Source organism: Calonectris borealis, chromosome 22 (assembly GCF_964195595.1).
Source record: "Calonectris borealis chromosome 22, bCalBor7.hap1.2, whole genome shotgun sequence".
Taxonomy (NCBI): Eukaryota; Metazoa; Chordata; class Aves; order Procellariiformes; family Procellariidae; genus Calonectris; species Calonectris borealis.
In genome coordinates this window covers 6,818,258-6,832,125 of record NC_134333.1, presented here as the reverse complement: position 1 = coordinate 6,832,125, position 13,868 = coordinate 6,818,258, and the positions used below count along the sequence as shown (strand labels likewise).

General features: G+C 36.9%; 1 protein-coding gene across 1 annotated transcript in view; it reads right to left on the bottom strand.

Annotated features, from left to right (window-relative positions):
- Positions 1–13,868, bottom strand: part of TANC2 (tetratricopeptide repeat, ankyrin repeat and coiled-coil containing 2) — a 245,472-nt gene that overhangs the window by 210,709 nt on the left and 20,895 nt on the right. The window contains exon 2 of the mRNA XM_075171255.1: positions 3,680–3,742. The gene's annotated coding sequence lies outside the window, so the exon portion shown is untranslated. The remainder of the gene's footprint in view (positions 1–3,679; positions 3,743–13,868) is intronic.

Sequence of the window (13,868 nt, the reverse complement as noted above, 5' to 3'; positions counted from 1 at the left end):
TAACAGAAAAGCTTGTTATTACTCATAAAATACTCTATTTTGAAAGTTCCTGGTAGCACCAGATTACCTCTTTTCATGATGGAAGCTAAACTCTCTACATTAGAAACCAAGAAGTGTGTATAGGAAGAAGCATATATTAAGATGCAAAAAAAAGGTACTTTTTGGACTATTAGTTTTCAGGATTTAACAACATGTAAAGACTAAACTAATATTTTGTGAACAAAAAATCTAACCTTTCAAATTAGTGAACTGTTTCCAAAGAGCATTCAACTTCAGAAAGGAATAGGTAACAAGGACTTTTTTAAAACAAGTGACAGATTTATAAAGCTAATTATCACAAGATGAAAGAAATTGAAAAATGAAAAGAAGACACACAACACAAACCGAGTTAGGCTTTCAAGCATTTACTCCATGTATAACGTATATTGTACACAGAAATCTGTTCCACATTCGCTCGTAACAGCTGCTAGACTGAAACGTCCCATGCTCCTCAAATAAATTATTCAAAGTTTAACCTACACTCTTATTTTAAATTGCCCTGAAATTCAAGAGGATGTTTTTAGACAACCTGATGACGAGGACTAGTAGCCCAGAAGAGCACATTTAAGCAGCGCTACAACGTTCAGAGAAAGACCAGACTGCCACACGTCCTAACTGCTAATTGTCAGTGTATGTCAGAAGCTCCACAAACTTCATGACGATCAAATGCATTAAACACTCTGCCTCACATAACAGCTCTGACTCACAACAGGAGTGTGGATAACTGATTGTAACAACTCTGAAGTCAAAGGAAACGTGTATTTATAAGCTTGGTCCATGCACATTTAAAAACACAAAAGCAGAATTTAGAGATTAAATATTTCCAGGAACTTTAGGAATGAAAAAAGCATTGTTGTAATCTAGCAAAAATGCCAAGAACTTCTAGGATTATTTGGAAAAAGGAAAACAAAAAAGGAATTAAAAGGACTAAACCCTACCAGATACAGGTTTTTAAGCAATTAAGAGTTTATTAGACAAAGTTCTCTAAACTAATAGGCTTTAGAACGACTGAATATGAACAAAAATTAATCATTTTATGTCATTTTATGTTCCCTCATGAAAGCCTGAACACTAATCATTACGATGGGGGGGGCTTGACCCCAGAGGTCCACGCCCTCTGGCCCCTCCTCATCAAAATACTTAGAGATCTCTTGACTACCTTTCCTACAGATCCTGCCACTAACCCCCATAACTCAGGAGCCCCTGCACTTGTTCTCTCTCCTTTCCTCCTGTGAGCAGCTAGACATGCCCCTACTGTCTTTGCTTCTCCAACTATCCTTGATGGAGATACATAAAAATAAATACATAAAAATAACTAACAGCATTCACACTGGACAAGCATGCGGCAGGTCAACGTGACAGTGTTTCACAAGGAAGCAGGAAGTCAGCTTCAATCTCTGCTTTTATTTCAGCAAAATAAAGCAGCCTTTAATGCTACAGTTGAAAAGTAATTCTGAGAGCATAACACGGTAATATTCCCATGTATGTGGAGTTCCGAACAACAGCCCTAAGGTAAACGTGGCCAAACATATTTCTTGATGAGTCGGTGGTGATTATGTTCACTTAAAGTCTGTGGTGTTTATGTTCAGAGGTAACTTTTATACAGTTAGGGCCTGAGAGGAATGAGACAAGTACTGTATTATTATGAAAACCCATACAACTTACTCTGAGGAACAGCTCATTTTGGTACTGTGCTTGGAAGACAGCACTTCCAGAGGGCTAATTAGCTTGGCAATAGTGCCGGACTGAAGCAGCTATTTGGTTCTGGAGCTGTAAGGCAGCAGCAGGAAGACACCACCAGAAAGGTGCAATTCTCCATCATTCAGCACAGATGTACTCTGTGTAGGCTTGAGTTCCCTCTCCTCCGTGAATAGAAGACATTTGTTTTTCATTTTGTCTAGAACATAGTCATACTTCTAGTAAGACGGATGAAGAATAAAAGCACAACTGCTGTAAGAGAGATATGCCACTGATAGCTTATGATTCACTCTGAATCTAGATAACCTTACCATTCTGAAACAATAATTCTGGTAAGATAAGCTTGCCGATCACAGAATACTAACTAATATACTTTGCAACCTTAACTTGTCGGTCAAGGTTTGAATTTATTCTTCTGGGAAAAAAATTTCTCCAACAATACCTTTTAAGTGTTGGGATTTAACACCAGAAAAACTAAACAGCTATTTAAAATGAGATCAGAAACACTACTGAAAGAATGCAATCACTCACTAGAAGAAAGTCAAAAGTCAAAACCAGTTCTCTCTTGAACATGAAAATGTGGTGACCTTGAAATTAAGGAAATTTAATTTTGAACAGGGCTTTATCATTTTGCATAACCTGGTTTCTAATTCTAGATTAATGATACAGACTGAATTCATAAGGGACATTTACGTTCTCCATATACAATGTCAATTATACTGCCTCTGAGAAAAATGATAACCGAGGAAAAGTTTGGAATACGATCACCTCACTTTCACGAATTCATCTTCAGCGTTTTTAAATGTCTTCTGTGTTGCCCGTAACAGCTAAAATTACTGCTTTGGTTGTAAATATTATTAGTAGCTGCCTCCATCAACAACCATTTGAACTAGGTATTTAAGCTTGAAATAAAACGTGGCACTGTTCTGCAGAAGTTGAGACTAGTTAAACTGTCTGCCTTGGAAGAAATTTTAGGGCACTTTCTACAGCTGGAATCAACAAGCCTCGTTCTGCCAGGACCAACAATCCTGATTCTGCCCCAAACCACCACAAGACTGAAGCGCAGCAAGCTTCTCCCTCAGGCACTGCTTGCATTTCAACTTTTAGCTATGACACGGAGCAGCCAAAAATCTGTCACTCAAAAAAACACCAGCTACATACTGCATGTTCTATTTGAGGCTCCTATCAATCTTAAGTTATTCTTGAAGATACAGTGGTATGACAGAAAATTAAAACAAAAAACTAGACAATGTATAAAGTGGCAGGAAATGTTACAGCACTTGACTACTTCAAGAGATTAAAGAAAACTTGAATTATTTTCTTCATTTTTAAATGATCAAAAATACATATTAAAATACAAACTTAATTAAGGAGCTGCTGCAAGCCTGTTCTGCAAACCTGCTCAAGTCTCAAGAACATTGAATATGGAACTGAAGTTCAATCCATTGGCAAGCACTGGAGATTTTCTCAGAACACAGAAGATTTGGGGTTTTACAAAAAACAACTTGAAAAATTAAAACACCGAAGTATATTAATATAGAATGTTGTGTCACTATTATACATTTTGTTTACAAAAAAGTATAATTTTTTTAATTAGCAGTTAGAATGTACTCAATAGATAACGCAGGACTCTATGTAAAGAAATATTTTTATTACATCAGTTGTCCTGTTGATCACCTCCAGTAGGAAAAGACAGAAAACAACCAAACACTAATACATGAAAGCTATTACAACTTTTTCTCTAAATACAGAAACAATCAGGTTAAAAATTGGTAAAACTGACATAGGAAGACAGTGCCCGTGCTCCATGTTCCAATTCTAGGTGATCACAGATTAGCAAAGAAACAACAGAGGACAATTTCATTCTATTTGAACAACTAAATAACTACTACAAAGAAAATGTGGGACCACGGGGGAAAAAAAAAAAACACCATTCTCCTACCTTGGTATCTTTAGACAAGTTAAATCTCTAGTAAAAAGTGTCTTCCTCCATTCACTGAAAGTTCTGAAAGACATAAAAAAAAAAAAACATAACAGAATTTGGTTAGAATTCTCAAAACACTACTGGGTCCCATGCTGTTTAGCTGCGCACACATAACTATAATAATCTCATCCCAGGAATAAACCCACAACTTTTCCAGAGTATTATTGTATAAAGCCCCCACTCTTTATCATCACAATTAAAATGTTAATGCTCATGCTTTTAAATCTCTGTTAATCAATACTAATTTCGGTCACTTCACTCTCTGTCTCATCACTTTTCAAATGGGAGGAGAAGAAAAGCAGATACCACTTTCCTTTGATACACACCATATAGTACACTATTTAAAAAGTAATATGTTACTTCCAAATATTTTCCTTCAACCTAGCAAGCTCTCCTGCTAAAATCCTGCTACCTCCCCTCAGTGTTTTTTTTTAAACTCAATCCTTACATAAACACAACTCCCATGAAGGGATTCAGCACTAAATCAAGAGTTCAGTACTTGGCCCTTTGCTCTGTCATCATGTACTTATAACAAGTTCATCAACAAAGAGCCAGGAGAAATGTATCCTGCTACTTACTGAGAAAGACCAGAGCATCTATTTTAGTACCACCATGTGTTTATTTGTGCCGACGATATTGTGTCACAGGCTTTAGCAATCTATTCTTTTAGAAATCTCATTTGAGAAACAGACACATCTCATTTGTCAACAAACAAAAAAAAACCCCAAAAAATCAAAGTAAATTGAGACCACCTTAAGTTTGCAAGAATAATGTTCAACCACTTCAGCCAGTATGGTTTTTCTATTCTACTGCAAGAGGATACTGAAAAGTAATTGACAGCCTAACTTGTAATTCACACTGCTCTCCAGAACCTTAACAGAAACTTCTCAGATGAATAATTTTGTATATAAAACTGTAAGACGTTCCATAAATTCATGAAACGATCCTATCTTATTTCTCAGAGTTGCCAATTACCTCCCTGCTTTCAATTTTTCACTTCTGTGGAAAAATAACTAAAAAGCTAGTAACTAGCATACGACTCTCACCAGGATTGTGGCTGTTTCAATCAGTCAAGCAAGGAAAACATGCAAATGCAGCTCTAATCCCACAGCACTACAAGTGATTCTTGATACAGCATGGAGGAAGGGTCTGTTCAGCCGATGTTTCCCTGGCTACCTGACCTCTGCCGGAGCCTCCTTCAGCTCACCCACAGCACAACCTGGACTCTGCACCACAGGCTGCCTTACACCACTCTGCAAGATGACGTCCCTTCTTCAAACTCCCTTGCTGGGTTCTGCAAACTTCTGCTTGCACTCTAAATCATCAAACTGCCTGAGCATTTGCATTGTAGAAACTATACTGTTAGAAAGACCCAGCTAAAAATTTCTGAATGAGTGTCCAACCACATATAGCAAAAGACCACAGTTACGGAACTTACTTTAACTGAGACCGTATGGAGGCCAAACCCAAACACGTGCAGATCAAGAAAGATTTTTATTAGGCGTTACCGCACAAAAAAAACCCCTATATTCCTTAGATCCTAAAGAAACAGAAGAAGAAAGGATCTTAAAATATTTATTTGGCATTCCCCACAATTCTTCTAACTGGTCAAAAACTAGGTACTCGCAAACACCTCCAGTAGGCGATTGAGTGAAGAGAATTGTTTTCTTTCAAAAGCAGCAATGTTGGAAACATTTTTGGAAAACTGAAAATATGCACGGAGTTTTGGAATAACTAAAAATAACTCCTTATAAATGTTTCCGTTTGCTGCCATCTATCTTCTTAAAACATCTCTCTTAATATGATACCCTGGAAAACAAAGAGCAGAATACGGCTTATGCGGCGTAAGCTGTAGATGAGTGCTGACTACCCATAATTTGCTCAATAACTTTCCATCTGTATTCAGAGCATATTTGATGAATATGCTCTGCACTGAGCTTTTAAACAGCAGAGCTTTCATCTGTTCATATTATTACATTAGAAATCTTTATGTGAATGCAGCAGATATTAGTGGGTTGTCAGTAAAAACTGAATGTCATTAAAGTGCTTTTATTTGTTAAATGCCTTTAACCCTCTAATTATATTTGTAAATTCCACTATTTAACTGTATGAAAGTTATAAATTCTGACATGTTGTATCATAACAAATACATTTAGAGACTAATATACAAACAGGTTGGGGGGAGGATCAATTTTAGAATTATTCCCTTTTGATTAAATACATAAAATCACAACTATGATGTGTTTCAATCAGAAGCAACATACAGTCAGGATTTCTCCAGATATTCTAAGAGTTTGAGGTTTTAAAACCTCTGTCCTGTGGTACAGCTGCAAGTAATAATATATTTTTTAAAATTACTCCTTTTCTTTTTTTCATTGTATCAGTATAGTTTTTCCAAGCCAGTTCTCTTGGCGTTGGCAGAGAGAAGGTAATTGTCCTACTTCTTACCTCCTACTCATCTCCAAACCCAGTAAAAATAATTGATTGTTTGCTCCCCACAAGCACAAGGTGGGATATCTGTAAAACAGGCACAAACAGTTGCAGAACAACAAGCCAGCACTGTTCTACCAACTGCAAAAAGTGGTTCAATCTTCGTATTCATTCTGCCTTTGGCCATCAGTGAAAAAGCCAATTACTGTCAATGTGGATTTTTGCCCGTAAAAGCCAACTAGGAATAGCCAGCTAGCAACTTCCAATTGCCATCCAAGTTTGCAAATTTAAAACATGACCTAGGAATAGGAATATTCCTAAGTTCCACAATGCCAAAAAAAAAAAAAAAAAAAAAAACAACAAAAAACCCCACACAACTGGTAATTTATGTCAGGAACAACACAAACAGAAACAGGAAACACTGAGAATCTCACAAGGCTACTCTACGATCCAAAACAACATGAAAAAACACTTCACCCATCGATCGCATTCGCTGACATTGCATCCAACTGTTGATTTCTTTTCTTTTGAGCAATCATCAGCCCAGTGCAATATCAGTTCAACCATACATTTCCTATGTTTACTGTTCCGGTATATCCATCACGTTATTCAACTTCATCCAGTATAACAGAAATAGCCCCCTTTAAATAGCTTTTGGTAATCCTCTGCATTTGGGACCTCTTCATTGATTCAGACAATTTCTGAATGAACACATCGTGGACAAAGCTGCTCAAACAGTAGTCAATGAAAGGTCATTACGCAATTTCCAAAATAAGAAAACAAAGAAATGCTATTAAAAAGCACAATTTAGTAATAATGTCATAAAGCCAAGTAAACAAAAAGTTAAGAAATACAAGGATTAAAGTTTAGCATACTTAATGAGGTAGTTAAGAAATTCAAACACAAAGCAGTCAATCTGCAGACTTGCAGTCCCAAATAATTACCTGTGTAGGTAATAACTATACTGAATTCTTCTGCAGAAGAACGTGGTAAAAAAAAAACTAAAGTGTAAAACAGTATAAAATAAGCGCTAGCTAAATTGACAACCCTAAAGAAGGGCTCCTAGTTAACGTAAAAATTATTGAAACAGGTAAGAAGAACAGTTTATGAAAAAAAAAAAAAATCACAATACTGTCAACACTTTTAGCTGACAGAATTAAGCACCCTCCTGTTGTTCTAACCCAGAAGACAAGTACCTACAAAAGAAACGAATACTTTCAGGCACAGCAACGCACGTTCCAGCTGCACTGTTTTCCTGTCAAACCAAAATCCATGACAGAAAGAAGACCTAAAGCTTTAAGAAACAAAACAGAAATCCTGCCTTCCATAGCCACTTCACTACAGCTGTAAAGAGGTACAGTATGAAATGATACTCGGACATTTGATTTCACAGTAATGTTTGAGAAGTCTGTTGAGACATCTTGAGATGAACACCACTCATTCTATATTTGAAAATATTTAACGTCATATTGAGCAAACTTCCAATTAACAGGATGAAATACAAGACTAGTTTTCTATTCATCCTAGAGCAAACAAAGCAATCATTTTTCCCCATAATCTAAGCAAGCAGACGTTGCATTTGAGCAGGTAAAAATTCACAGCAATTTTGCAAAGCTAAGTGAATTTGAAGCCTCTAAACCAAACGTAGGATAGGTCACATGTACCCTGATCTCAACAGTTTAATTATATTTTCCCAGAGAAATTAACAACTTACTCATACTTTTATCAACAGAACATTAATACACAGACATTAAACACAATGATCATCTGTCTTTGAAAACCATACACTACATCAATAATCAGAACATGTTGCTGAACCAGTCCTGCTGGAAAGAAAAATCTCTGAAATGGTCTCATGAATAGGGATTTCCATCTTTAAATGAGGTTATTTTTCTAGTTTTGGCTGTCAGTTGCACCAGCTGGTATTCATCTGATAAATTGAGTAAGCTTGAATGGCATTCTAAAATCAAATAAAATCACAGCTTAAATTTTTCGCACATACATGCGTGTTGGAAACAAAATACATACTGACAAAAAATAGTCTTGATTCCACTTCTAACTCACAGAAATTCATTTTTAAGCAAAATGTGTGTTTTGATGATGGCTGTCATCTAACAAATCAAAAGATCAGGGAAAATGGCAATATTCTTTAAATTATAGTAATGTAAATATGGCTGATCTAACTTTATTAGGGACTAATCTGGAAAATAAGTCTCATGGTTCCATCTTGATAAAGAGTTTGTCTTCTCAACTTCTTATTCTCTAATTAAAAGTAAGATTTGAATCATATGTTACCATACATAATTACTGTACTTACAGAGTTCATTATATAGGAACATATACCATTGATAAATCAAGAATTCCACAAATAAAACCATACAACGTAACACTTCAATCCATAATTAGAGATGTCTTGGCTGATTTTCAACAGTATTAAGCAAGCATCCACTCTACCATATTTTAAGTTGGCAACAGTTTCTTCATGATCATCACTCTAAATAACTATGGGAAAGCATCCAGACATCAATGAAATTATAAAAAAAAAAAATCATAAAATTGTCCATGCTTTAAATTAAGATTTTTCTGCTCACTCCATGTGCCTTAAAAAAAAAAAAACCACCACAAACCACAAAATCCCTCAAAACTCCACTCTGTGTGTTAAAAATTCAGACGATATTTACATTCTGCTATCTTAACAACCCAGACTACTAGCTTTGTATGAAAATTATAATGAGCTCCATTTTATTTCCTGCTTAACAAACAAAGCTATTAATGGAATATTCCATTTTTCAGCATCTTCATAGTGTTTATCAAAATTTACAAATTTACCTACTAGCACAGTGATTTTGGGGGTAGGAGCTGTCATTGTTTTGTTGTTACAATGACTAGTGCTACAAAGCCCTCACCTTTCTAGTGCCTTCAGATGCTAATTACCATAACGTGTTTAATAACATTAAATACAACCTGTTTGTTTACCCTCTCTGCTCTATCTACAGATTGGTCATTATTTATTAACTGGTTGTTTTGGGTACTGCACTCATTTATGCCGTGACCATAAAATGATGGGTTATGTTAAGTATGCACCAAGAAAAATATTTTCCTTCCACAGTAATTCAAGGTTAGGAGACTTATTGTAATTATCTGACATTTTAATAGATGTCAGCAAATAACTAGAAGAGGAGACTTAATGGCCCACATATATCATGACACTGAAAAGACATCTAACACAGCAGTCATTTTGACCATCCCAAACCTATCCCGATCTTTCCAATGCTGCTGAAAGTTTTGCCAGGGATTTCAGTAAGAACCGAACAAAAAATTCTGACATCACCACTCAAACGTATGCAACCTAACAAATTTAAGGATCAAAAGACTAAAATGCCAAGAGAGTTATTTACAGCATAGCTTTATCCCAAGGAATCACGTTTAAATTCCTGTGTCCATACAGCACCATCATTGCTAATGCTGCTTCAGACACTATTGCTAAGAAAGCAGCCTAAGAAGCAGCAAGGATCAGCCAATGCCTTTTGGAGTTGGCTGCCAGAATGGACTTCTAAAGATTCCCCCCTCCCCCTGCTCTCTTTTCCTTTTATTTTCATTCCTGCTGGAACTGTGCTCAATTTTCACAAGTTGTCTCGTTCGACTTTTCTCTGGAGTGCGACAAGGACACTTGCACAGGACCTCCTCCGGCAGGGGAACTTCTTCTGTTGCTCCTAACCTAAGAGGGCGCCTAAACAGCTGCTACTGTGCTGCTTTAACTTAGAAGACTCCTGGATATTGACGATATAAAATAACCACTCCAAACTTCCTTAACCAGCTCCTCCAGAACAAACAAATTTCAAAGAAAGTAAGTCAAAACCTTTTCTCTGCTCCCTCAGAAGCATGCAAGCAGAACTGAAGCACTCAGAGACACAACTCTTCTTCCCAGTCTGTTTTCCCTTTTGTAAAAACACCCATGTGGGAATGGTGCGGAAAAATGTCAAGATGAAAACAGCTACCAGAAGGAGAGAGAAGCAAGTGCAGATGGAGGAAAAAACTGGAAAAATGAAATTGGGGGCGGGGGGAAGTGGAGAGAATGGAATCTCTAAAGGAGGGACAAGGTAAAAGTGTCACAGAATATAAGACAGACTGAAAAAAACAGGTAAGTGGTAAATGTGAAAATGAAGGATAGAAGACAAAAAATACAAGCAATGATGACCAAAAAAAGCTTCTGGAAAGAGAATCTAGGAACAAACTTGCAAGAAATAAAAGGGAAGTCACCACACAAACATGCATTTGCACATGCCAGTGACTGCGTGTGACACTAAGACCTACTTCTCCTGCATCACACCTAGCAGCCTCGGTCGGTACCGGTGCCGGCTGACCTCATTAGAGCTCTGTAATTCAGCACACAAAGCTACTGAGAGAAGGAACATTATGATGCTTTCACCGTAATGCGCATACATGATTGTACTAACAAAATGTCTGTAACCTCCTGTGCTGTAATCAAGTGACATGAAACATGACAGTCAGGAATCACAGGTAACTGGTGGGGGGGGGGAAATCTGAGCAATAAAAGCATCAAATGAGGCATTCTGGGTCTTGGTTTTTTAACAAAAGTATTACAAGTAAGTAGCTTGAATATTTTATTTGAATTCATTTGTTTTTATATTGCCAGAGGATAGAATTATCTACAGTTGAATGAAAGAAAAGTAATATCCTACTGACAGTCTTCTTAGTGAAAAGTATGTGTCCCCATAAAAAGTCAATTACTCAAACATATTTTATAGTCACATTTCTTTTTCAAACATTTCTTGTATTTGGTATAATCAATAATACTAAGGTTTAACATACACAAACAACTTGGGCTTTGGGTTAAAACAAAAGAGGAAAGATGGAAAGAAAGAAAAAACATACCTTATAAATTACAAAGGATTTTTCATGTGTGAAACCATACTTACATTAAAAAGAACAGCATTTTTTGTGTTCTTAACTTAATCTGCTAACACTACCGACCATATCTTAGATCCCGAGTGAAATACAGCAATGAAAAGGGGATTTAAGTGATAGTTTGTTTCACTTGGCTTTCATTTTTTTGGTAGCTGGCTAACTATATCCCATGCAAGAGAACTGTGACTTAGCAGAAATGGATATTCCGCTTTAAGTCACTTCTTCAAACCTTCCAACAAGGGAACACATATATAAGTAAGTACTTGAAGGAAAGGGCATATTTATACACCTTTTATCTTTTATGAAGTATAAAAGTGATATTTAAAATAGGCCTGACTACTTAAGACGATGTGTTTAAACTACAAGCAGCTATAAATGAAGCCATTGTATGAGCACCCTCGAAATTACAGCATATAACATACTTCAAAAGAATTCAATGTTGTATATACGAGCTCTGCTTCATACTGTTCTTGTTAGCTAACAACTCAGAGGTTTCTGATTTCACCCTGTAAAGGGCAGCGGAAATGTAGATATGAAGACTTACGGTTCTGGTATGAAGAACTGCGGTTCCTTAGCTTTATGCAAGTGAGAGCTGAAAACCCAGTGAGATTTTTTTTAACTGGAGAAACCAGCTAACCGAAAAGCAAACTGTTACGGGTCCATAAAGAACTCAAGCCACAAGGAAATAAACAGCAGCAGGCAGAAAATGGTCATAGTGAGTGTACCAAAGCGAGCTGGGCACTTCCCAGCTTCCCAAAGCCCAGACTTAGTTACTCTCAGTGTGACTGAGAGTACATTATATCCACTACATTACCATGGCTTAAAAAGTCAGCTGAAAATACTGAGTATCCTCTTAACTTATCCCAATTGCAAAATAAAACGTGTTAGCTCACAGGAGCCATTGCTTTTGGCTCAGGTGTACTTAAGTGACATCAGAAGACTGGTACAGGAGCGTTTGAAAAACCTGACCTGAAATTTGTTTTGCTCTGCTCAGTGTATCATATATCCATTCTACCTTCTCTTCTGCTTGCTCCGTTCATTCTGTTTCACAGAGCGCCAAGTAAAGATGAGTGGTAGTGATGCTATGGTACGGATGCTTTTCTGAGTCTCTCTAGTACTGGAATGCTTGGGGACACTGTTCTCTTTCATTTTGGCAAAGGAAATGCTCTATCCATGACTCATGGATAGAGTCAAGAGAGTATCAGTGTGTATCAAAGCTTAAAGATAATGCAGCAGAGCTGAATATAGCAGTATTGGTTTGGTTTGTTTTTTTAGACAAAGCATTCACTCCCTCCCCATTTAGCTTTAATAAAACTTCAGCAGTGAAGGGTGAGATTTCTTCATAAAGTTGCGTAACTATAAAAAGAATTTGATTTTTTAACTACTATCTATAGTCTGTCACATGGAAGAAATCTAAATGCCTTCTAGAGACAGAGAGACACAGGATGTATGTTTTTCCCTATGTTCAGAATGTAAATGATTGCAATTGCCATGTATAATCTAGAACAATTTATGTCATCATTCATTGAGGCAAATCCCAAATCCTACCCATTTCTAAATGAAAACCCTTGTCATTGAAGAGAAGAGTGTGCACAAGCAAGGAAAACAAGAAGAAACAGCAAAAATAACTGGTTTGCTTTCCTTCTGAAGCCTACGGCATCCAAATACCTCTTAAACAACTGAACAGTCAAGAAATAATACACACCTACTCAAACTTGTTTGGTCTCTAAAGCCATTAGGTAGATTTGCTGGTGAGAGGAGGGAGACCTGAGCCTTACCCTTACTTAGATCTCCCTCCTGCTCTGGCACCATCACTACTCACAACCCTGACAGTAAGTACCTGGAAGGAGGATCAGAATAGAAGTGTTACCAGGGATCCAAAGCTTCTCTTCATAGAGAAGTTTCTGTATGGGGATGTATTCCACAGCAGTAGTTGCATACTATATCCACATATATACATACACCTCTCATACATACACTCCGCTTCCACCCAAACTCTTATTCCAGAGTTGAGAGAATTTAGGGCTTGAGGAACCCCCTCCCTCTTGGTATACATCCCCACTTCTTTTGCCTTAGGCTTAAAAAGCAGCATATTCTCACCCTCGCTGCAGCACAACAAAGCCAAAGTCTCTGATTCACCTTTATTACCCTCTGGAACAATGTCTATTAAGAAACAATGGTCTGAAATTTCCTCAGGCCAAGTTATGCAGGAAAACATGTCTGACATCAAGATGTGTTACAGAAAATACAGTAACCTTTACTGTTGTATTACCATCCGTATCAGGAAGCCTTTTTTCTTTAACAAGAACAAGTCTGAGAAAGGAAAGATAGTGTAACATTCACAGTGTTGTAGCTAGATTGGATTATCTTAAATCTCAATTGGGTATGGATATCACATTTTCCAAAGTTTACTGTTTTTAAAGCAAAATAATGCAAACAATACTGAAGAAACCACTTAAGAACATCCTTACCACAAGTCCAAAAAAAGGCATATTTCCTCAACTACCACAGAAAGCTCTTTTATGTTGTCTAAATACATACAAGGAAAGTGAAGGAAGAAGAACTCTGCTGTTGGCTTTTGGAACCTTGCTATTAAAGCAATATTCATAATCCCGATTGCCCAGTTATGTGATATGTTCACTTAACACATTAGCCTTTAAAAATCACAAGACCCATGAACAAATCCCTGATTAACCCATGAGTGAAGCAACTCCCTGGCTCAGTAACACCTCCCAGGAATGTAGCCACGTCAAGAAGATGGACACGTATACTAAACAATCGAAGAAAA